The 21,443-nt window shown below is 52.5% G+C and overlaps 1 protein-coding gene and 1 pseudogene across 2 annotated transcripts in view; both read left to right on the top strand.

Moving 5' to 3' along the window:
* The window catches only part of CCDC60 (coiled-coil domain containing 60), a gene marked incomplete at both ends in the record, with an annotated part of 102,753 nt that overhangs the window by 6,223 nt on the left and 75,087 nt on the right, over positions 1 to 21,443 (top strand). The gene's annotated exons all lie outside the window — the stretch shown is intronic.
* LOC308534864 (large ribosomal subunit protein uL18-like) lies at positions 15,354 to 16,303 on the top strand (annotated as a pseudogene). The gene has a single exon. The product of its transcript is annotated as a large ribosomal subunit protein uL18-like (transcript).

Raw genomic sequence — 21,443 nt, 5'->3', positions numbered from 1 at the left:
CCCAATCCCCCGGGGAGCGGGCCTAAGCCAGCAGGTGGTCATCCCCCGAGGGATCCCAGACTGCAAGAGGGCACAGGCCGGGCTGAGGGACCCCCCTACCCCCGAGTGCACAAATTTTTGTGCACTGGGCCTCTAGTACTAGTATAAAAGCCTAAGGGAACATTACAACCGAATGACCAGAACGACTGGAACAACAGGAATGACTGGTCACTATGACGCACACTGATCACCAGGGGGCAGACACTCAATGCAGGAGCTGTACCCTGGTGGTCAGTGCGCTCCCACAGCCATCCTCCCCCGGCTAGCCAACCTCCCGTGATCCCTCCCCCCCACCAGCAGTTCCCAATTGCCCGCTGCGACGGGGACCTGGGGGGTGGGTGATGACAGATACGGCCCCTTTCCCAGGGGGGCCGAGAGCCGGCTCCCTCCTCAGGGCCAGTGGCCAACTTCCTTCCCCCCAGCCAGCAGGCCCTGATCAGCCCACCACCCACCTGCCGTGGTGGTGGCGCGGCAGCAAGGGAAGTAGGAGAGGGAGAGGCGGGGAACCATGTGGTGGTGGGGTGCCGATGATGGTGGCACCAGCGTCCAGTATCCATTCCTTCTGCACCCAGCCCAGCAACTGTCACCTCCTCTCCCAACCCCGCCAGGGACTTTGGGCACCAATTGGCCCAGCCCCAATTGGCCCCGGCACTGATTGGCCTTGATCGCCAGCCAGGCCTAGGGACCCCCACCTGTGCAGGAATTTTGTGCACTGGGCCTCTAGTAAATAAATAATGCAATTGTGTACCCAAATGTTCAGAAACCTGAGCTTCCTCTTGACCATACCTTCTCCATCACCCCTCAGGGTAGCTGTTGGATGGACATGGCCCTTGCCAGCCTAATCCCAGCCCTCTCGCTAACTAGCTGCGTGACTTTGGACAAGTCACTTAACTTCCTCCTTCCCCAAGTTCACTACCTGATCCAGGGCACATTGTCTCTAGCCTGGACTATTCCACCTGCCCCCTAACTGCCCTCTTTACCTTTAGTCTGACCTACTGCCAACCCATTCTCTTTCAACGCAAGCTTGATATTGTCTTTCCCCTGCTTTACATGTATTATTAAATCAACTCCCCGATCCTGTGGGGCAGGTGCTATCATTACCCCTATTTATAGAGATAAGGAAACTGAGCCTTAGAGAGGTTGTGTTTTTTTTAACTTGCCCTGAGAAACCCAGAAAAGTAGGTTATGGAGATGGGATTTGAATCCAGGACCAGCTAACTAGACAGAGCCTCTATGCTCTTACGTTCAGCCTGGCTCGCTGCAGTAAGAAGGGGCAACAGACAAGTCTCTCTCTCTCAAGGGGCGTCCCTGGGTGAGATTTTAAAGTGTACCTCTGAGAGTCTCCGGCAGAAAGAAGAAACTGGCAATTTTAGCTGTAGGCGATGCAAACGAGAATGTGGCTGTGTCCATGACCGCAGACAAGGACAGTTGGATTTTCTTGAGCTCTTGGTAAAATATGCTTGCGAGCTTTTCTGAAAGAGAAACACAGCTAAGGACGGGTTGGGGGTGGGGGGGACTCTATACATGGCTTAGACTCATCTTTCTAAATTGTGCTCATTTCAGTGAAGATTTATAAGCCATTTCTAATCAAAGTCACATTTCTAAGGAAAGCATCTTCTGATCATGGGTCAGTACACTGCCAAGACCTGCTGGATAAAACGGAGAGGAAGACAGGCCCAGCTAATGAGGAATGAGTTTCTGGCTGAGATGTTGATCGCTGTAAACAGCTTAATTGGGTTGAGTAATTTGGGCAAATATCTAGTTAAATGGATTCAGTCTGAATCCAAGTTCTAAACAGCTTTTCTAAACATACACACACAAATATATTACCCTGCATCATAGTGTCCTATTTCTTTGTCTGACCCCACCTCTAGACTTGGCGCTCCTTGAGGGAGAGGACCATCATGCCTTGCTCATGATTCTATCCCCAGAGCCTAGCACAGTGCCTGGCACCAGGTAGAAGCCCAATGTTCTCGAGGACATCTCTACATATAGAGTGAGGCAACAACACATCCCTCAGTTAACTGTAAATTCCATTTGGACAAGAGCCACAAATGTTTTAATCCCAGGTATACCCCCCAAACATGCTGGGCACTCCATAACTATGCATACCATCCCAATACTTGCTATGTCTGTGACCTTGGGCAAGCTACTCTCTGTGCCTCGGTGTCCTTATCTTCCATATGGAAATAATGAGTTCCTGTTCCAAAGGGCTGTTGGGAGGATCATTGAGATAATGCCACGCACAGCCCCTGGCACATAGTAAGTGCTCATTAAATGTTATCTCTTCACGGTTCCACTAGGGAGGGAAGCCATCGGCTCCCAAATATCAAGATTACAACATTTAAATACTGACATTTCCAGAGATGATGACTCTCACGCTGATCATTTTTTATGCATTCAGGCAAAGCCAGCCAAAAGGGTAGCATGACTAAAACATTGCATTTCCAAGAGCCCTTGAGGAAAATGCCCCAGTGGCAATTAGCACATGACTGTCGCCTATGTTGCCATCGCTTAGGAGCTGATTTTATCCTCTGCTAATCAAACTGCTTCTCTGATATTTTTAGACCTTTCAAAAGAGGCCTTTCAGAACACAGGAAGCAATGCTTATTAACAGGTAGCCAGGAATCTGAGAGAACAAGAATCTGCCATCCTCAGAGAGGAAGGAAAATGATGGGGCGGGGGCGGGGGGGGGGGGGGGGTGGAGCATGCCACAAGGTCCATGGGAACCAGGGTCTGAAGCCCGGACCATTCCGTAACCCCAAATAGCCTCTTCACCTTTCCCCTTTCTTCCCCAAACCAATAAATAGCCCATCTTCCTGCAGCTCCAGGGTGTGCGATCGAAACTGTTTCAGTAAAAGATAATTCTTGAGTTTCCTTGGCTGACCAGACAAACTCACGCCAGGCTGACTGGCAGTGCCTGGGCCATGGATCGGTTGGGCCCTGTTGCTGCCTGCCTGCTCCGTGACCTCCATCTCTCTGCTTCACTTTTCTGATGCCTAGTTTTCTCACCTGTAATTGAATCTTGTGAAGATTCAAGATAATACCCGGAAAGGCTGGATTCAGAATAGTAACTAAGGTGGATTTATGATTGTTACTCCACCTCTTAGTGTTTTATGGACATCCTCACAGCGCCCTCCCCCCCACGTTCTGTCATGTGTAATGCGCCTGCGGGGACTGGGCCGAAAGCAGCTCTCCAACATCCCCTGAGGGGTCCCAGATTGCGAGAGGGTGCAGGCCAAGCCAAGGGACCCCACCTGTACACAATCGGGGCTGGAGAGGGACCGTGGGAGGGCTCCTGGGCATGTCCAGCCCATCTCACCCAGTCCCGATCAGCCAGACCCCAGCAGCAAGTTAACCTACCAGTCAGAGCATCTTCCCCCGGTGGTCCGTGCGTGTCATAGCCACTGGTCAAATGGTTGAACGGTCAGAGGGACAATTAGCATATTAGATTTTTACATATATAAATATATTCAAGGATAAGCAAAAGTAGGCTTACAATTTATTCTTGTAGTATGATTTATTTATTCATGTTTGTATTATTTGTCCTTTTCCATATGAATAATTGTAGATTTTTAAAGTGGTAAGAATTGGGAGGGGGGGTATTCTCATAGAGCTACCTGCAGTTTGATGCCTGCAGAATCTTGGCTGCTCGGTCTCTACTCTCCTGTCTTGTCATCCTACCATTAACTGAGGTTTCAGTGCACCGGTGACTTACAAACACTACCTTGAGGCCTTATGATACCCTGTGCGGAAGGTGTAATCACCTCCATTTTGCAGAGAAGACGACTGCGGCTCAGAGACCAGAATGACGTGTGTGATGGAGAAGCCAAGCCCCAAAGACCCATTCTCTGCCCCCCCCCCCGCCCCCTCCTCCCCATGATACCCAGAGCAGCACTATTTGCCGGGAGGAGGCCTGGCTTCCCTCCCAAGCATCCAAACTCAGTTGCAGACGTCGCTCCTACGGCCGGACCTGCTCAGCGCCCACACCTTCTGAGCTCACCAGCAGCTAGGAGCATTGTGGGGAGGACGTCACGCTGTCCACAGATGTCGCATCCAATCAGCCCTCTCCTGGCTACTCACAAAACAGTGTCCCTTTTCCTCCTCTGACTTGAAAGGACGTCAAACTCCATTGCCCTTTGTCCGCCTGTGAAGGAAGACAGCCACTTACAGCCCGGAAAAGACATGTGTTTAATCCATGGTAGCGGCCTTAATGAAAGGGGGGAGGGGGGGGCAGAGGTCAGAAACCTCTAGGCAGCCAGCCCTGATTCAGGAAAAATAAAAAACTCTCTCTAAATTCCTCTCTCTCTCTCTTCTTACTCTCCCTTCTCCCTCCGCCTCCTCCCTGTCTCTCTCCACCCCTTCCCCTTTGTATAAATGCACTTAATATTTTTCAGCTCTTTCTATACTTCCTTTCAGCTTCTTTAATTGTTGTAACAATTCCATCTGTTTCAAAAGAGAAAGCAAACCCCCTAGAGACAGCCTGGCCACTTGGACACCAGGGAGGCAACCTTTCAGGCCAACTGCCAGGCCATCGCATCCCACAGACTCAGAATCATCGCTGTTCTCGTCCGCCCGGGATGGCAACGGCCTGCTCTGTAATGTCGGACTTTAGGTAAACAGAGCGATCATTAGACAACACTGATAACGGAGTGGCCCAGGGAATGTTTTAAACCAAAAGCAGAGGAGTGTGAGGGTGTCTCCAGCTGCAAATGGCAGGACCGACCGCAATTCCCGCAGTTTCGGGTCAGGGTGTGTGGGGTTTTTCAGCATAAACTGCCATTTTTCTGAAGACTGGTGTTCCGACTTTAACAAAGAAAAGGGAGGCTTTCTTTCCAGCTAGACACAGAGCCTAGGGGTTCGGGCAAAGGGGGGGGGGGTATAATTGGTTAATATAGACCAGGCCATGGCGTTGCAGCTAATTCCTTCATTTTACAAAGCCTGGTTCTTAACAAAGCATAGAATTGGCTTCAAATGGATAAAAAAGGAAAAGAGTGGATGCCACAAAGGCCCAGGGGGTGCAAGGCAGAAATGGCGCAGCTGTGTGGAAAGCGTGCATGAGCCGCGTGCTGCTGCTGCTGATGCAGCCAGCACCACAGAGCACCCAGGCACCCGCTGCTTTTACGTAGATGTGGGTTTCAGGCCAACGGAGCCCAAGCCAAAGAATTCCCCTCGAGGGCTCAGGAGGCAGAGCAATGCAGACCCGCCGAGCGCCCGGTTCTGAGCAGCTCTGAGGAGGCGGGCGCGCCACCTGGAGTCACAGAGAAGCCTGCAGATGGAATCACACGGGCTCTGTTCTTCTCCTGTAGCTTCTTCCACTCCGTGTGTCTTTGAGGCTCGTCCATGTTGTTGGGCATACCAGCTGTTCAGTCCCTTTCATGTTGAATTGTGTTCCATCGTATGAATACATCGAAGTTTACCCATTCGCCTGTTGCTGGACATGTGGGTTGGTTCCGGTTTTTCCTCCCGTTAACCTCTGAACTGCTCTGAGAACTTCGCTGGCACGTCTTGTAGTTGACTCATCCTGGCGGGCAGAGCACAGCCCCACCCTTGGGTGAGCCCTGGCGGGAGAGTCGCATGGGACACGTCGCCTCAGCACGAGGGGTGCTGCAGAAAGGCAGGCACAGGCTGGCACGGGAGGGACGGCAGCGCCTCCAGGTTAGCCCAGGGCTTCCGGCACAGCTCCCCGGAGAGGCGTTCGAGCGAGAACCAGGGAGGACCGGTGTGAGCAAAGTGGAGACTGAGGCCGGCTCTGGGGACAACAGGACACGCGCGGACGTGGGAGGCAGACAAAACGAGGACGCCGCGGGACCTCTCCACAGCGAGAGGCGCTGGGAGAGACTCTCAGAAACGCATTTCCCATAATCCTCGGGACCACCACGACAAGCATGCTGAGCTCCATTGGACCAACGGGGAGCCTGAGACTCGGGGGGATGCGGTGACTGTCCCCGCGACACCGTTACTGATGCATCGAGATCTGACCCAGCAGCCCTGTCTGCGGCCACGGGTCATGCTCCTTCCTGACCCCAGGCCGCCCCTGGGGAGGTGACTTCGGGGGGTGGAGAGGAAGCAACAGATGAGAGAAGGGTCCACACGCGCCTGGCACGAATGGACACTGAAGAAGATAGAACTACTCATTCCATGGGTAAATGTCTGAGAAAAGGAAACACTAGCATATTGTTTGTATTTCCTCACTTGTATTTACTTAATCGCTTATAAATGCAAGTAAAGAGATCTCACTTCCAAACTGATCAAATCCCACCCATTTTGCCCTCACTATGTCACATGATACAAAGGTAGACGGTGTGTGTGTGTGTGAGTGTGTGTGTGAGTGTATGTGTGTGTGCGTGTGTGAGAGTGTGTGTGTGTATGTGGTTTGTGGTCAGAGGCAAGCGCTAGAAGAAAGTGGGATCAGAGAAATGCCGAGAGATGTTTGCAAATTAAAGGGCCGAGGGGACCTACAGGTTAAGCCAAGTAAGATAAACAGCCCTGCCAATTAACTTCCTGTTCTCAGAAGCGGCGAGCAGAGGACGCTGCCTGAACAATGAAGCGTGCGGGAGCTTTCACCGTGGGTGCTGTCTGCGTGTCATCCGTTCCCCTTTACACAGGAATGCGTGGCACTAACTGGCGGGTGTGATTAGGATGCTGGCAGGGGCTCGCTTCGATGGGCAACACACAGGCAGGCGCCCAACAGCCATGGCGATCAGAGCCAGTCCCTCTCCAGTAAACTCACAAATTGCAGGCCCCCTAGTCCGCTTGCTCAGGGAAGGGCACTGGGCTGCGATCACAATGTTTAAAAGACCAGGCCTGCCGCTGGGGGTCCTGGCCTCGCAGGAACTGAGACACCGAACACGCGCCCACCGAGCTCAGAGGCTCACTGCTGTTCATGAACCTGCTCATTTCCTCCTCTAGCATATCATCCCCATGGCAGGATAAGAAAACTGGGGGTACAGAGGTTCGATGGCTTGGTCCAGGAAGCCCTTGGCTTTAACCTTGCTCTATCCTGCACCCACACCTCGTAGAGCAGTGAAGGGTGGGCACAGGGTGATGAACCCCATTCGCCCCCGACAGAGGACCTGAGAAGCCCCACTCAGGTGCAGACAGGGAAACTGTGCTGAGGATGGGGGTGTGGGGGGGAGCCCCCATGAGGAAATGTAAGTAGTCAGAGAGAACCCCAACGTCCCCATAAAAGGGAACAAATGACCTGCAGACAGCACCCAGTACGGGAGCTCCCAGTGGCGCCTTCATGGCTCAGCAGCGCTCTCTGAAGTCAACCAGCAGAGAACGAGCCCGTTCTCCTGATTTCATCTACAGGAACACGGGGGTCCACAGCGAGGACAGTGGGGCAGCGAGGGTGCACCTGTGGGACCAAGGTTAGCCACCCGGGAGACGGCCCCGGTAATGACAGAAGTGGCAGCAGACACTCCCACTGTACTCACTGTGAGCCGGGCACTAGTCCAACCACGTGTGCAAAAATGAACTCATTTAGCCCCAAACAACCCTGCAGGCGAGCACTGCTGTCATCTCCCTATGACGGAAGAGGAAACCCACAGAGAGGCTCAGGGTCCCACCCTCTGTAGTCAGCCCACCCCCCACCTTTTGCAAAAGGCCTTGTACCTCAAGTCTCTGTTCGCCCAGGTCCCTCCACATGGCTCACAGCTCTCCCTTCCTACGCGGTAATGTCACATCCGTCATCCCCAGGGACCCCACACTCTGAGTCTGCCATGCAGGAGCGTCACATCTTTTCTCAGCCAGATCCATCTCAGTGTCTGTGTGCATGAGCTGAGGAGCAGACCTGGGTCTGAGTCCCGAGTTCGCCCTTGACTGTGACCTTCAGTAAGCTTATCCGCTGGAGAGGTCAACATGTGGGCTCTGTCCATCCGCTGACAAATGGATAAACAAGGTGTGACACATCCACGTGACGGAATATTACTTGACCACGAAAAAAAACAGAGTCCTGACACCTGCTACAACATGGATGAACTTTGAAAACAGCCTGCTTAGCGAAAGAAGCCGGACACAAAGGACACATATTGTGTCGTTCTACTTATATGAGCTGTCCAGCATAGGAAAATCTATAGGGACAGAAAGACTGGGAGATTCCAGGGGCTGGGCGACTGTAGGATAATGGGTTGATATCTGAAGAGGTTTTGTTGTTGTTTTTTCAGCAAAAGAACATGTTTTCAGATGGACTGTGGTGATGGTGGCACATATCTATGAATATACGAAACACCACTGACCTGTACACTTTAAATGGATGAGTCGTATGGTGTGTGAATCGCATAGCATTTCACAAGATGCTGAAGGAGGAAGGGGAGGAGGGGAAGAAGGAGGAGGGGGGAGGGGAAAGACGGGGCGAGGAGGGAGCTCTACAGCAAGACTGCCTGGGCCCCAACCCCAGACCTGCCACCTCCTCGCCTGGCGCTATTGCCCGAGCCTCCCTTTGCCCACCCAGTAACGGCTGAGGATGAGTAAAGGGTATGAAGATGTCTCGCCATCACTGTGCCAGGGACCCTGGCCACCTGTTAACTCTTTTGCTGCTGGGTCCCGGGGCGGTCCAGGGGGGTTGAGGGGACAGTCCAGGTGGCCAGGAAGAGGCACAGGGCATCACTCCTGCCAACCACTAGGAATCACACCTTCAGACTCTGAGCTTAGAATCTGCGACCAGGCAGAAGCCACCTGGAGTTCGGTTTGCCAGCAGCAGCGACCGGAGCACCGTTTTCCAGTGCGGAGATTTCCGTGTAATTAACACGAGTTCATCCATGTGCCCAGCCTGGGTTTCCATGGAGACGCCCTGCGCTCAGTTAACGTGGCGGGGCTGCACCTGTTCCTCCGTCCGGCGAACCGCACCTACTCGCCCTCTTATTGTCCTGACCCCGTGCTACCCTGGTCACTCGGCCACTCGGCCGTTCTTTTTCCTCCTCCTCTTCCTCTTTCATGTTTCCTAATGAGCATCCTGAGGGGGGAAGAGGAGAGGGAGGGAGAGAAAGACAAAACCTGCTCTTTGCGGAGACAGAGGAAGAACTGGGGAAAGGTGAAGTGTCAGCCTCCCAGCACGAATGACTTATCAGCCGATGGCACTGGCCTCGGCTGCAGAATTCGGGCGCGTCTGTACAAGGAGATGAAAACCACAGGAGCCTGGCCTTATATGGGGCCTTTCTTGCCTCAGCTGGAGGAACGGATGCGAAATCCAGGCCTGAGAAGTCACCATATTTGGAAAGACACTGGGGAAGGTGTTAAAAAGATTTACAATGCGCAGCCGAACAGCCTCCCTTTAAGTCCAGCAAGGGGTGAAAATTACAATTTGGTGGGGGGTTGGGGGGCTGACAAATGGCATCCCTCGGTGGGCGGGAGGAGCTGTCTGTCTCGCTGGAGTAAGAAACACTTGCATCTCCCTGTGTTTTCTCAAACCTGCGGAACAGATGAGGTTCAGAGGCAGGAGAGTGCAAAGCCCAGCGAGTCCTGGAAAGCGAACGTGAGCTCCCCCAGGCATCGGGCATCAGTCTTGCCAGAGGAGGGTGACGTGTGGTGGTTAAGAACACGGACGCACCAGCTGCGCAACCACAGGCAGGTCATTTCCCTCTCTGAGCCCCCGAGTCCCCGTCCATAAAAGGGGGGCAGCACTAGTATTTAGGGGATCGTAATGAGGATAAGCGGGTCAGTGTTGAAGCGAGTAGTAACCATCACCGAGTGCTCATTGCTTAGTCCTCTCCCTCCCCGGTACCCAGCACCAGGGCGTAGAGTAGATGCTAGTAAATGGTTGTCGAATGAATGAATGAATGAATGTCATCCAGAGGTCAGCCAAGGGCACGCATAAGAGCTGCTGCTGTTCTGCAGACATTTGTCTCTCGATACACTTCCTGAAAGCAAGGATTTCAAAGTTAAATGCCTTCCAGGTGCAGGCAGGAAGTACGAATGAGTGGAGTGGGCCTGGGGACTCCTATACGTTTACCTGCCCCTCTCTATCGAACACCAGGCAAGGCCAGGCCAGACCCAGCCTTGAGACCCCATCAGAAACCCTGGTCACTCCACCTGTCGGAACCTGCCCGAACCTGCGGAGACCTGCCCACCCTCTGCCTGATCCCACGCCCACCCCTGCACTTAGTTCCAAACAACACAATCCGTTTTTGAAGTTCAATTTCTCTCTAACCCACAGTATCCATAATGAATTGAGAAAAGCTTGTGAAATACAATCATGCATTGTTGCGAAGCTCTTGGCAGAGTTGCGCCGCTGGGACCCTCCTGGTCTGGGACATGGTTTAAGTTGTCATGATAATGAATTGCCATGGTCACTCAGGTCTGGGAACGGATCCAGGATGTCACAGTGGGTTGTGAAAAGAAGTCCGCAGCAAAGGTGACACCTTGTACCTCATTTATGAGGCAGCAGTCCCGACACGAATCACAGTGGGATGGGGGACAGAAGGTTCTTTTCGGCACAGCTCTTTAAAAATGGTACTTGAGGGTTCTGAAATCTACTTAAAGGGGTGGAGCATTCTGTCCTCCCTGCCCATCTCAGCGACGTCTGTGACATCCCACCATCAGCCTGGACTGGAAAGCTGAAATGCAGATGTGGGGTGGGGCATGCGCGCAAACACTTATATTCCACCCGTTTGGTTTCAAGCATGTGGGCAGCTCTGTAATCAGCCAGAGCCTCATAGCTAGAGGTTGGGTGCCTTGACGGTCCCTACCTGACTCCATTTCTGGAAACATCCTCATATTTCTTCATTAAGCAGCTGTCACTAGAGAATTGATTCCTTCTCTAGGAGAACAAGATTGTGAGGTTGTGCCTATAAATCAGCAAAATAGGTACTCGAGATAATTAACAAAAAATGCAAGACCTCCCTCCCCCCCGGGATGTCTGTGGTCAGTGGGAGCAGGGGGGGAGGGGCTTAAATCAAGAAAATTGCAGGGATTTATCTACAGAGTCCAAATACCACAATAGATTATGATGATTGTATGTGACCTCTGGAAAATTTGGAATCAGGCAGAGAGAAAAATGTCAGGTTTAAGTTGCAGAGTGGACGCTGGTGTCTTTATAAAATACTGAAATGCTAACAAGGTGACTGACCTTGACCCAACCCCAGAGCAACCTTTACTCCCCAATGCTAAATGGGGAGCTCAGACTACCCCTCCGATTTCGTTCCAGTCATGAGATGCCTAGACAGCCCTAGCCGGGTGGCTCAGTGGTTGGAGCGTTATCCACCAAAAGGCTGCGGGTTCAGTTCCCGGTCAGGGCACATATCTAGGTTGTGGGTTTGATCCCCAGTCAAGGCACATATGGGAGGCAACCAATCAGTGTTTCTCTCTCTCCCTAAAAGAAAAATATTAAAATTACAAAACATATCCTCAGGTGAGGATTTAAAAAAAAAAAAAAAGCCTAGCATATAATCTGCAAACAATTGTGGTTCTTATCCTGGTGCTTAAGAGGAGATGGTTGTGGCCAACGGACCTAACGCAAAGCTGGGTTCCACTCCCCTTCAGCTCCACCCGCTGATTTGTGATCCTGAGAAGTTCCTTAACCTCTCTGAGCCCCAGTTCCCTCAGCAGCAGATGGGGGTCTTCATCAGACCAGCCCTGCTTATCAGAGTTAAGGCACGTCATGAGAAGCGCGCTCCAAACCACTCACATGCTTATTCATGTGGGACCATGTGCCTCGCACCATATTAAGCAATTTCTGCCAAAGTCAAAGCAGTGTGGTGGGCTTGAAACCACACTTGTAAGAGTTTAGACTGTCAACCGATGGTTGTTGGTGCCAACTGCACACCAACAAGAATCCCCAGTGAAGAAGGAAACTTGATTCAGTGCAAAGCATCTCAATTGTGACAGCATGGCCGTGAACACAGCATGGCCATGGACACAGCATTGGCATGAACACAGCATTGGCATGAACACAGCATTGGCATGAACACAGCACTGGCATGAACACAGCATTGCCATGAACACAGCATGGCCATGAACACAGCATGGCCATGAACACAGCATTTCCGTGAACACAGCATGGCCGTGGACACAGCATGGCCATGGACACAGCATGGCCATGAACACAGCATGGCTGTAGAGCAGCTCTGGGATCACGCCCCCCTAGCCGCTAGGCAGCTCTGCTCTTCGGGGTCTGCTTTGTGCTCTGTCCTTGGTGTTTCCGCTCAGATGGGGAGATGCAGTTCCCATCCTTTGGTGGAAAGGAAAAGAGTGCTCCTGGAGCCAGAGGGGAGCTAGGCTATATGGACAGAAGTCCCCGCCCCTGGTCCCTGGTTGGTCCATTCTCATGCAAATGAAGACTCTGAATCCTCACAGTTTGATTGATCCAAAGGCACTGTTCTGATTGGTCAGTATAGAGCCACTCTAATTGGTTGGAGATGCCGAGCTCTGACTGGATGGGGAAAGTCTCAGTCCTATTGGTCCAGGAACTCCTTTATCAGGGCTGGCTCAGATGGTAGAAACCCAGAACAGGCAGCAGTTTGGCACAGAAGCAGGAAGTTTAGTGTAGAAGCTTCTCTATGAAGTGCAGTTAGCATGAGTGGTCCCCGTGCAGAAACGGCTGCTAGGCTCTGCTTTTTTATTTGAGCCCAGTTAGCAACTAGGAGCCCGCCTTAGTAGGTGTCTTTTTTTAATCTTTTTTCTCAATGTCCACAAGATCCCAGCTCTGCAACCCCAAATTCATATAACCTTAGACAAAGTTGGGGGGGTCTCGGTTTGCTCATCTGTAAAATGGAGGGGGTCCCCCTTCACTTCCACAAATCCTCATTAAGAAAAGCTTGGCTTGGCCCCTCTCCGAGCCATCCAGATGTTTCTAAAATAGACGCGTTATGATATTGCAGAGACCAAATGCGGGTGATGGAGTACATTTTCCACATTGCATTTGTCATCTAGACAGGTTTAAGGGCGTGGATAATGAACTCGGAATTCCAAATGAACTTAAACCAATTCCTTTCTTGCTCTCTCTTTGAGGCAAGAAAGGTTTCTTTGAAGGAAATGAGGAAAACTTCATCTTTGTCTGCTCCTGGCAGAACACCTGTGCTTGCCCAGGGCTGAGTAGTGGGAAGCTGACTTGCCAGAGGGAGAAGACAGAAGCTGCAGCGGGAGTTAGACACAGGCCCTGGAATCCCCAAAAGCCCTGAGTTCAAGTCCTGCCTCTGCCACTTACTGGCTGTGACACGCTCATCCAGTTACTTAACATCTTGGGGGCTCCCCTTCATCGTGTGGATCACAATACCACTGTCCCCGGGTAACTGTGAAGACGAGTTATATTAAAACATTAAACACAATATATTTCACCACTCCTCCGTGGCAACCACGAAGCAACTACCCTGTAAGATTGGAGGCTCTCCTTATCCCCATTTTATAGATGAGAAAACGGAGGCACAGAGAGGTTAACCCACTTGCCCACTTCAGAAGTAGTTCGTGGCAGTGCTGGGAAAGGAGACATTGTAGAAATAATAATACAGGCGGAAGCAAAAGGAGGTTTACAGTTATCTGTATGGAAAACAACACAATAATTAATAAACAGTAGTACAAGAATAAACTCTGCTTCACATACTCACAACCGTAAACCTACTTTTGCCCACCCTGCACATGGATGATTACAATTGGGAAGGAAAGGGTGTGATGAGAAATGCTATTCAGGGATGGCAGGGCTTAGGAATAATGCGTCTCAGGAACAGGTTTATACAGACAGAAATCTTTGCCCCAAAACCCGAGTTTGTAGTGCTTGCCAATTTCTGTGGTTCAAATCCTCCCACTGTGACTAATCTCCACGCCCATGTGACATCACGGAGCACAGGGCGGGAAGGGGACGGCACAGTCAGCTCACACACACACACACACACAGACACACACACACAGACACACACACACAGACACAGACACACACACAGACACACACACAGAGAGACACACACACAGACACACACACAGACACACACACACAGACACACACACACAGACACACACACACACACACAGAGACACACACACACACACACAGTCTCTCTCCCAAGCTCGAGCACCATTGTTCTGTCCCCACTGACTCCGGCTGCTTCCCCTGAAAGAACCCCTTGGGCTTCTTTCCTGGGCCACGCCCCTCAGCGCTGCAAGCAGATGTGTCCCGAGGCTCTGTGTGAGCGCTCTGGGGAGCTCACTGAGGGTGGGGTTTGACTCAGGCAGAATCGTGGGTGTGGGCTCGGAGTGGGGGACAGTGTCCTCCTTGACCCGAACAGCTCCCTGCGCACGATGAAGACATTTTTCAGTAGAGTGGATGGCAGTGGAGCATGCAGGGAAGTAGCTCTGATGTCATTTGAATCTCATGTGCTCCTGGTGCATGCGGAATGTGGGGTATGTGTGTGTGTGGGGGGGGGGGGGGACTGCCCAAAGGGCCAGGGGCCAGTTTTCAAAAGGAATCAAGTCCCCAGCTCCTTCCTGTACTGACCACCCCTCCCTCAGGGCTCTTCGGGTAAAGTCTGGTGAATGGAGAGCCGCCTAATTAACTTGCTATTGTCGCCTAAAAAATGCCTCTTCTCCTGGCTTTCCTGTGGCAAAAAGAGCAAAGTGGTGATCAGGCGGGAAGGTCACACTCTACCAAGGAATGTGACTGTGTGGGAAGAGGGCCCGGACACCGCCTCCCCCGCCCAGATCCGCACGCTGGACACACATCCTCTCTGTATCTCATGACGACCTGCCTCCATAGACGCCCATCTGCTGTTACCCCAGTGAAGAGCATCCCTCCCAAGCTGAAGACTGGGGTTTCCCAAGCTGCCTTACTCCCCAGGGGCTCTTCCTCCTGTCCGCCTTCCCAGGAATGCCTGCAGGCGGCCACTACAGCAGAACGAAGGAACTGGCTCACTGTGGCCGGAGGAACAGGCAGCCACGTCCACCAGGGTCCTTGGGGAAGCAGCAGCATTCCCATCGTTGAGACGGTTGTGCAAGGGCAAGAGACCTGTTGGCTGCTGCGCGTGATAGTTGAAGGGGGGAGGGTTTTGAGCAGGGCAAGCCCTGAGACCACGCGTGAGGAGGTCGGACACCTGGAAAAAGGGGAGCACGGGGACTGCGTGGAAAGAGTGTCCGGCTGCAGTGCCGCTCTGAGAAGGTCTCCGCCGCCCGATGGAGGCTCCAGAGCAAAGGCTGCCGCCGGCGGAGCCCCACGTTGGGCAGAAATGGCCAGGCCCACGGCTCTGTCAGCGGCTGGGCTGTCCGCAGTGAGTGTCCTCAGCTCCAAGGCTTTGCTCTCAAACAACTCAGGGGGCCTTTTTTCTCCGCCAGAGTTAGGCTAGGCCTGCAGGTCTGTGGCGAGCCGCGGCCGTGGGTCTCTCTTCCGCAGGATGGGGTTTGTGAAAGTTGTCAAGGCCTACTTCAAGCGATACCAAGTGAAATTCAGAAGATGGCGAGAGGGTAAAACCGATCACTGTGCCCGGAAACGCTTGGTCATCCAGGACAAAAATAAGTACGACACACCTAAATACAGGATGATCGTCTGCGTCACCAACAGAGACATCATCTGTCAGATCGCTTATGCCTGTATAGAAGGAAATATATTTTTGTGCAGCGTATGCTCATGAACTCCCCAAGTATGGTGTGAAGGTTGGCCTGACAAATTATGCTGCAGCATATTGTACTGGCCTGCTGCTGGCCCGTAGGCTTCTCAGTAGTTTTGCATGGACAAGATCTATGAAGGCCAGGTGGAGGTGACTGGAGATGAATATAATGTGGAAAGCATTGATGGTCAACCTGGTGCCTTCACCTGCTACTTGGATGCAGGGCTTGCCAGAACTACTACTAGAAATAAAGTTTGGGGGGCCCTGAAGGAAGCTGTGGATGGAGGCCTCACAGTACCAAACGATTCCCTGGTTATGATTCAGAAAGCAAGGAATTCGATGCAGAAGTGCATCGGAAGCACATCATGGGTCAGAGCGTTGCAGATTATATGCGTTATCTAATGGGAGAAGATGAAGATGCTTACAAGACACAGTTCTCTCAATATATAAAGAACAACGTAACTCCAGACACGATGGAGGCGATGCATGAGAAAGCTCACGCTGCTATAGGAGAGAACCCAGTCTATGGGAAGAAGCCTAAGAAAGAAGTTCTTAGAGACGCCTAAAAAGAAGAGGTGGAACCGTCCCAAAATGTCTCTTGCCCAGAAGAAAGATTGGGTAGCTCAGAAGAAAGCAAGCTTCCTCAGAGCTCAGGAACGGGCTGCTGAGAGCTAATAAACCAAACCATAATTTTCTATGAAGATTTTCCAGAAGAGAGACAATAAACTTATTAGGCAAACAGCTAAAAAAAACACACAAAAAAACCAACAACAACTCAGGGGACTGCCCTAAGCCCGAGGCAGACGGCGGCGCAGGATGCTGGCCTTGCTCGGCCCGTTCTCAGTCCTCCCTCAGTGCCTATCCTTCAAGCCATTGCCCCTGTGTACTCCCCAAAGGGGCCACTCCGTAGGCAGTGGGGCTCCAGTGGCTGGGGGTGGGGGTGCCTTCCCCATTTCAGAACAGGGGGTGTTCTGTAGCTGCAAGGACTTGGGGCGAGAGAGAGATTTTACTGTGCTCCGGGCCCAGGAGGGTCTGCGGGCTGCCACCAGGCTAGCTGGGTGGGGACTGTCCCCTCAGTATTTCCACCCAAGTCACAAGAGGCGGAGACGGAGAAGCAGCATCACTTTCCGAATGTCTGTGGCCCACAGACATCTGGGAAACGCAAGTAACCCGTTCTGTTTCCTTTTTATCCCCAGCGTCTTACGTGCACAAATTATAACATAAACACACAAACCTCGTAAACAGTCACAATATTACAAATAAGATTAGAATATCTGTGACCATCACCCCAGACCGGCTCTTACCCCAGAAGCAGGAGTCATTAGCTATTTAGTGTGATTCCTTCCAAAGTAAATGGGGAAATCTCGGAATCAAACCCAGGCAATTTGGTTTCAAAGTCTTTCCATTCTACCTCGACACATTTTCTCCTACATCAACTGTAACTAACTGTGAACACAGGCTCTTAAATGCTTGCCAAGGAGCATAAAGAAGTGCTTCCTGTCTGCCAGCCACTGTGCTAAGTATCTTGATTCATCTTTGTAACAGGTTAAGTAACTGGCCATAGAGCTCATAAGTGTCAGAGATGGGATTTGAACCCAGGTCTGTCCACGCTCTGAACAAATACTGCACCTGCCTCCCAGGACATGGCTGAAATGTTATCTGCCTCCAACCTGTGACAGTGCATTGCTGGAATTGATTTCTGCCGCCAAAGTCCCAAGCACAAGCCCGGACAACATCACAGGCAAAGCCCTATGCACAGGCCAAGCTTGACACAGGCTTGTCACGCAGCAGGCAGTGGGCTCGCTGGCCATGCGCAGAGAGCCGGGCCCAGGGATGACACCCCCCCTCTGTACTTGATGACAAGCCACTCATCTAAGATGTCGGTAACAATTAATGCTCAGTCCAGAGCCAACGCATCCTGGTGGGGCCAGGACCGGACGGGCACAGCCATCAGACGACCTGCTTTGTCCAGCCGTTCTCCATTCTTCTGGAAACCCCCGGCTGGGCCTGGCGAGGTCACACCAGATAGTGGCCAATCAGGCAATGAAGGGGAGGGAAAAACAACGCAACAGGAGCCGGTCCAAACCTTTGCTAGGAAACTAAAAGTAGCTGTGCCTGCGGATGGCCACAGATCATGAAACGCATATGCCAACCTAACAGGCCTGTGTAAAAGCACCCCGTGCGGGGTGTCCTCCGAGCCTCTCGCAATTAAACTGAAGTGATGATATGACAGGACATCATTTTCCAGGTGGAGGACGCCCAAATGCTTCATGAGCTGGGCACCTAGGGAGGCGGTGGGAGGACTGGGCTTGACTGAGGAATGGCCAGGGCTTGCGTCTGGAGCCACTGGCAGCCCCACTGCCATCAGTGAGGGTTGACTGGGGGCACTGCTCCTGGCTTTGCTGACAACAGGATTAAAGAGAAGGCACAGGACAGCGTGGCAGCGGTGGGTCAGCATCCTACTTCATCCCCCCCCCCCCCCCCGCAAGTCTGCGACCAGACACTCTAATAATCACATAATGCCTGGCACAGAGTGGGCCCTCAATGAAGTGTGATGCAGACCAGGTCTCCCCTGAAAGTACTCACAGTGAAGTGTGCGAACGATCAGAGGAGGATTTAATTGCCATCGTGATGCACAGCGACTCACCTGCGTCCAGATGCGGACGGTGACTGACGTGCGCGAGATGCCAGACCTTGAAAGGGGATGGCTGGTGTGAACTGACCCAGGGAAGCTACTGGAGGGGGTAATAGCTTAAAAGTTAAGCAGACAGGAGTCTGAATACCTAGCATGAATATAAAGCACAGCTGCAGTTGAGAAGGCACAGGAGGTGAAGTGCAGGTGTGAGTTACACACAGATGTGCATGCAGTGGACAAAGGGACAGTCAAACCCAGCTCTGGTGGCGGCTCGGACATGTGTGGGGGAGGCAGGCAGGAAGGCAGCTCTGAAACAGGCGTGCGTGCACTCGGACTGCGGCGAGGGACAACAGGAAGCCTTCTAGTTTCTCACACACGTGCTCTAGGAGACGGCCACGTATCTCACGGGCGTTTTGGAAACTTCCAAGTATTGGATCTAAATCTCTTGGATGCTTACCACAGTGAAGGTTGTGACAGAGGAGGAGGACGGAGTGTACTGAGAGCTGGAGGAGCTCCTAACTGGTGAAGGGTGCGGGGAAAGGGTTCCTGCAGGGGGAATAGTATCTGTGAAGGCCTGAGGTACGAGAAAGCAGGAGGAGCTCAAAGAGGTCCAGGGTGGCCCATACTCCAGGGCTGGCCCACAGTAGGCATCCCGTAGGTGTGAGTGAATGAATGAATGGGCAGAGAGTATGAGAGAGAGCAGATGAGGATGGAGATGTATACTTGGGCTAACCATGAGGTCTTTGAAGTCTGCTACAAAGAATTTTGACCTTGATCATGACTTCAAGGAGAAGCCAATGGAAACATCCTAAACAGCAGTGATGTGATCATATCTATGCTTCTCCAGAAATACTGAGCCACGGAGCTGTGCCTGTTTCACCACCCACCCATCCTGACACCCTCGAATGTTAATAAGAAGCTTTATTTCTTCCCGGTGCCACGAGGCAGCTAAGAATGCCCCAGGCCCTTGGGAATTGTCTCTCCTTCCCTGCCAGCCTTCCCGGAAACCACAGCAGAATGGCAGGCTGGAGGTGTATCCTCCACTGGCTGGGGTTGCTGGGAGGTGTTCGCTCCGGCTCACCTGCGTGCTGTGCCTGCCTGTGGGCCCAGCAGGCTCCCAGCGCTCTGGGGAAAGATTTAAGGAGCAGATGCAGGTGCTGGAGGTGGGGGACCGCCATAGTGCATAGGCACTGTCCCCACCGCAGCAGCTGAAGTTGGAAGTAGGCCAGAGGATGGAGTTGTATGCCATTTACTGGGCATTTCCCGTGTGCCAGACACGTTCACCCACATTTAGACATGCGTCGACCCATTCAACCGACCCTGAAACACCACCTCCGTGTGCCCGATGAAGACACCAAGGCTTAGAGAAATGAACTAATTTGTGCAAGGGCACAGGTATGGAAGGGGTTGGAGTCCAGATCTGCTTTTGCCACCAAAGCATCCCTTTCTGGAAGTTCTCAAGATGTCATTCTGGATCCAGTCACACGTTCCCAGCTTCTGAGCTGGGAAGCTCCACAGCCAGAGTCCCACCCTCCAAGCCACACGATTGGACAGAGGAAAGCACCCAATCCAGGCTGCACCAATCAGAGTCTCTTACCTGGGAATTTGGACTGGGGGCACTGATCCAGATAGCCATCGAGTATCTGATGATCCCCACGGTTGGGAGCACCATGTCGGCACAGCTTTTATAGGCTCCGTCAGGGAACAGAAAGAGCCAGGATGCTGAGAGGAAGAATAAAGAACCAGACATGCAGAAAAGGCAGCTCTGAGCCTTTCTGAAGAGCCCCAGAGACAGGGCAGGCAGCTGAGCTTCCCTGCCATTAGATTCCTTCCTTTATTTTTCACTTGAGTTGGGTGACTGCATTTCTATTTCTGCTGACCTTGGATCCCTGAATAAAACAGCCTAAAAAAGACACAAGCCGTACAGGAGGGCCCGTGCATGAGATGGGTGACCGTTTTATAGGCCGATGAGAGATCTGGGTGTCTGGGTTTCTCTGTCATCTCTCTGTCTGGCTGCTTTAAAGAGACATCTTTAAAGAGATCCCATGCAGACGAGGGAGAGGGAGAGAAAGGTGTCACATGCCCGGCTGCAAAATGAAAGGTACTTCATTGGGGGTTCGGCGTCTGCTTCATTACAGGGACACAGCCCGGGCTCGTCTCTCACCACAGTTTTACCGCTAATAAAGCAGCCAGGTGACGGGTTTCTGTATCCTGTGGTTCCCACTCCATCCCCTCCGCTGGCTGTAACGTACTCCAGCTCGAGAAGAAATTAATACTCGGAGTCACTGTCAGCCGATCAAGGCTGAAAGTCAAATTGCTCACTACAGCTCAGGGAGCCGGAGCCGGGAGGAGACGGCCTTGCCGTCCCTGGCCAACACCAATGACTTAACTTCATCCAAGGACCCGCCCTGGCTTCTGCCTGCCTGTGGGTGTGTGGGGGGCTCCAGAGGGGCTGGTGCTGGGATAGCCTGTTTGGACCTCCTCAGGGCCCCTTGTAGGCCCTGTTTGTATCATGTCGTCTGTGCAGCCAAGCCTAAAGGTTTGGAAAAGCAGTTGTGTGGGTCACCGTCACCTGCTCATCCTTGGTCATCTCTCTGCCACTGGTTGCCCAGCTTGGGATACGTGGCTTCACTCCCTGTGATATCCCCAGAGCAGCCACCTGTATCTGTTGGATGAGTGGGTTCTGACCCCCAAAGTGGAGACAAGCCCTCGGTTCCTTGGTGCTTTGTCACAGGCTGGCCGGCATCCTCTATTCAGCCACAGCCCTGCTGCTGGAAACTGGTCACGGGGACCAGCCCTCCCACCTCACCTTTGTGTGGTCAGCAGCCCTCAAATCGCCCTGTTCTCAACCATTTATTTCCGATGACAATTAGACCCTGTCTGGGGAAGTTCTGCTTTTCTCTCCTGCTGGGGAGTAAAAGGAATAGGCGACGTTCTTAGAGAAGCATCCTTCCTGATTGTCAGGAAATGGTTTCCTCTACGCCACCATTCTCCTTTCCCTTCTCTCCCCCCTCCCCCTTCCCACCTCATTCTCCAGACCTCTCCTCCTAAACCAGTGCCAGCGGGGCTCCCTCAGCAGGATGAACTCGCGGGGGGGGGGGGGTACCACACAGCGCCACAGGCCCGTTAGTCTGGGGAGACGCCATTGTGAGCTGCTGTAAGGCGTGCGTCTTCCCGGGCAGCCACGCGAGGGCTGTTGGCACAAGGACCAGGTGACGGCATTCCAGTCCCGGAGACTGTGC

This window comes from Myotis nattereri (genome assembly GCF_964212035.1).
Source record: "Myotis nattereri genome assembly, chromosome: 19".
NCBI lineage: Eukaryota > Metazoa > Chordata > Mammalia > Chiroptera > Vespertilionidae > Myotis > Myotis nattereri.
Note: the sequence above shows the minus strand (reverse complement) of the source record. Positions and strands in the feature narration are given on the sequence as shown.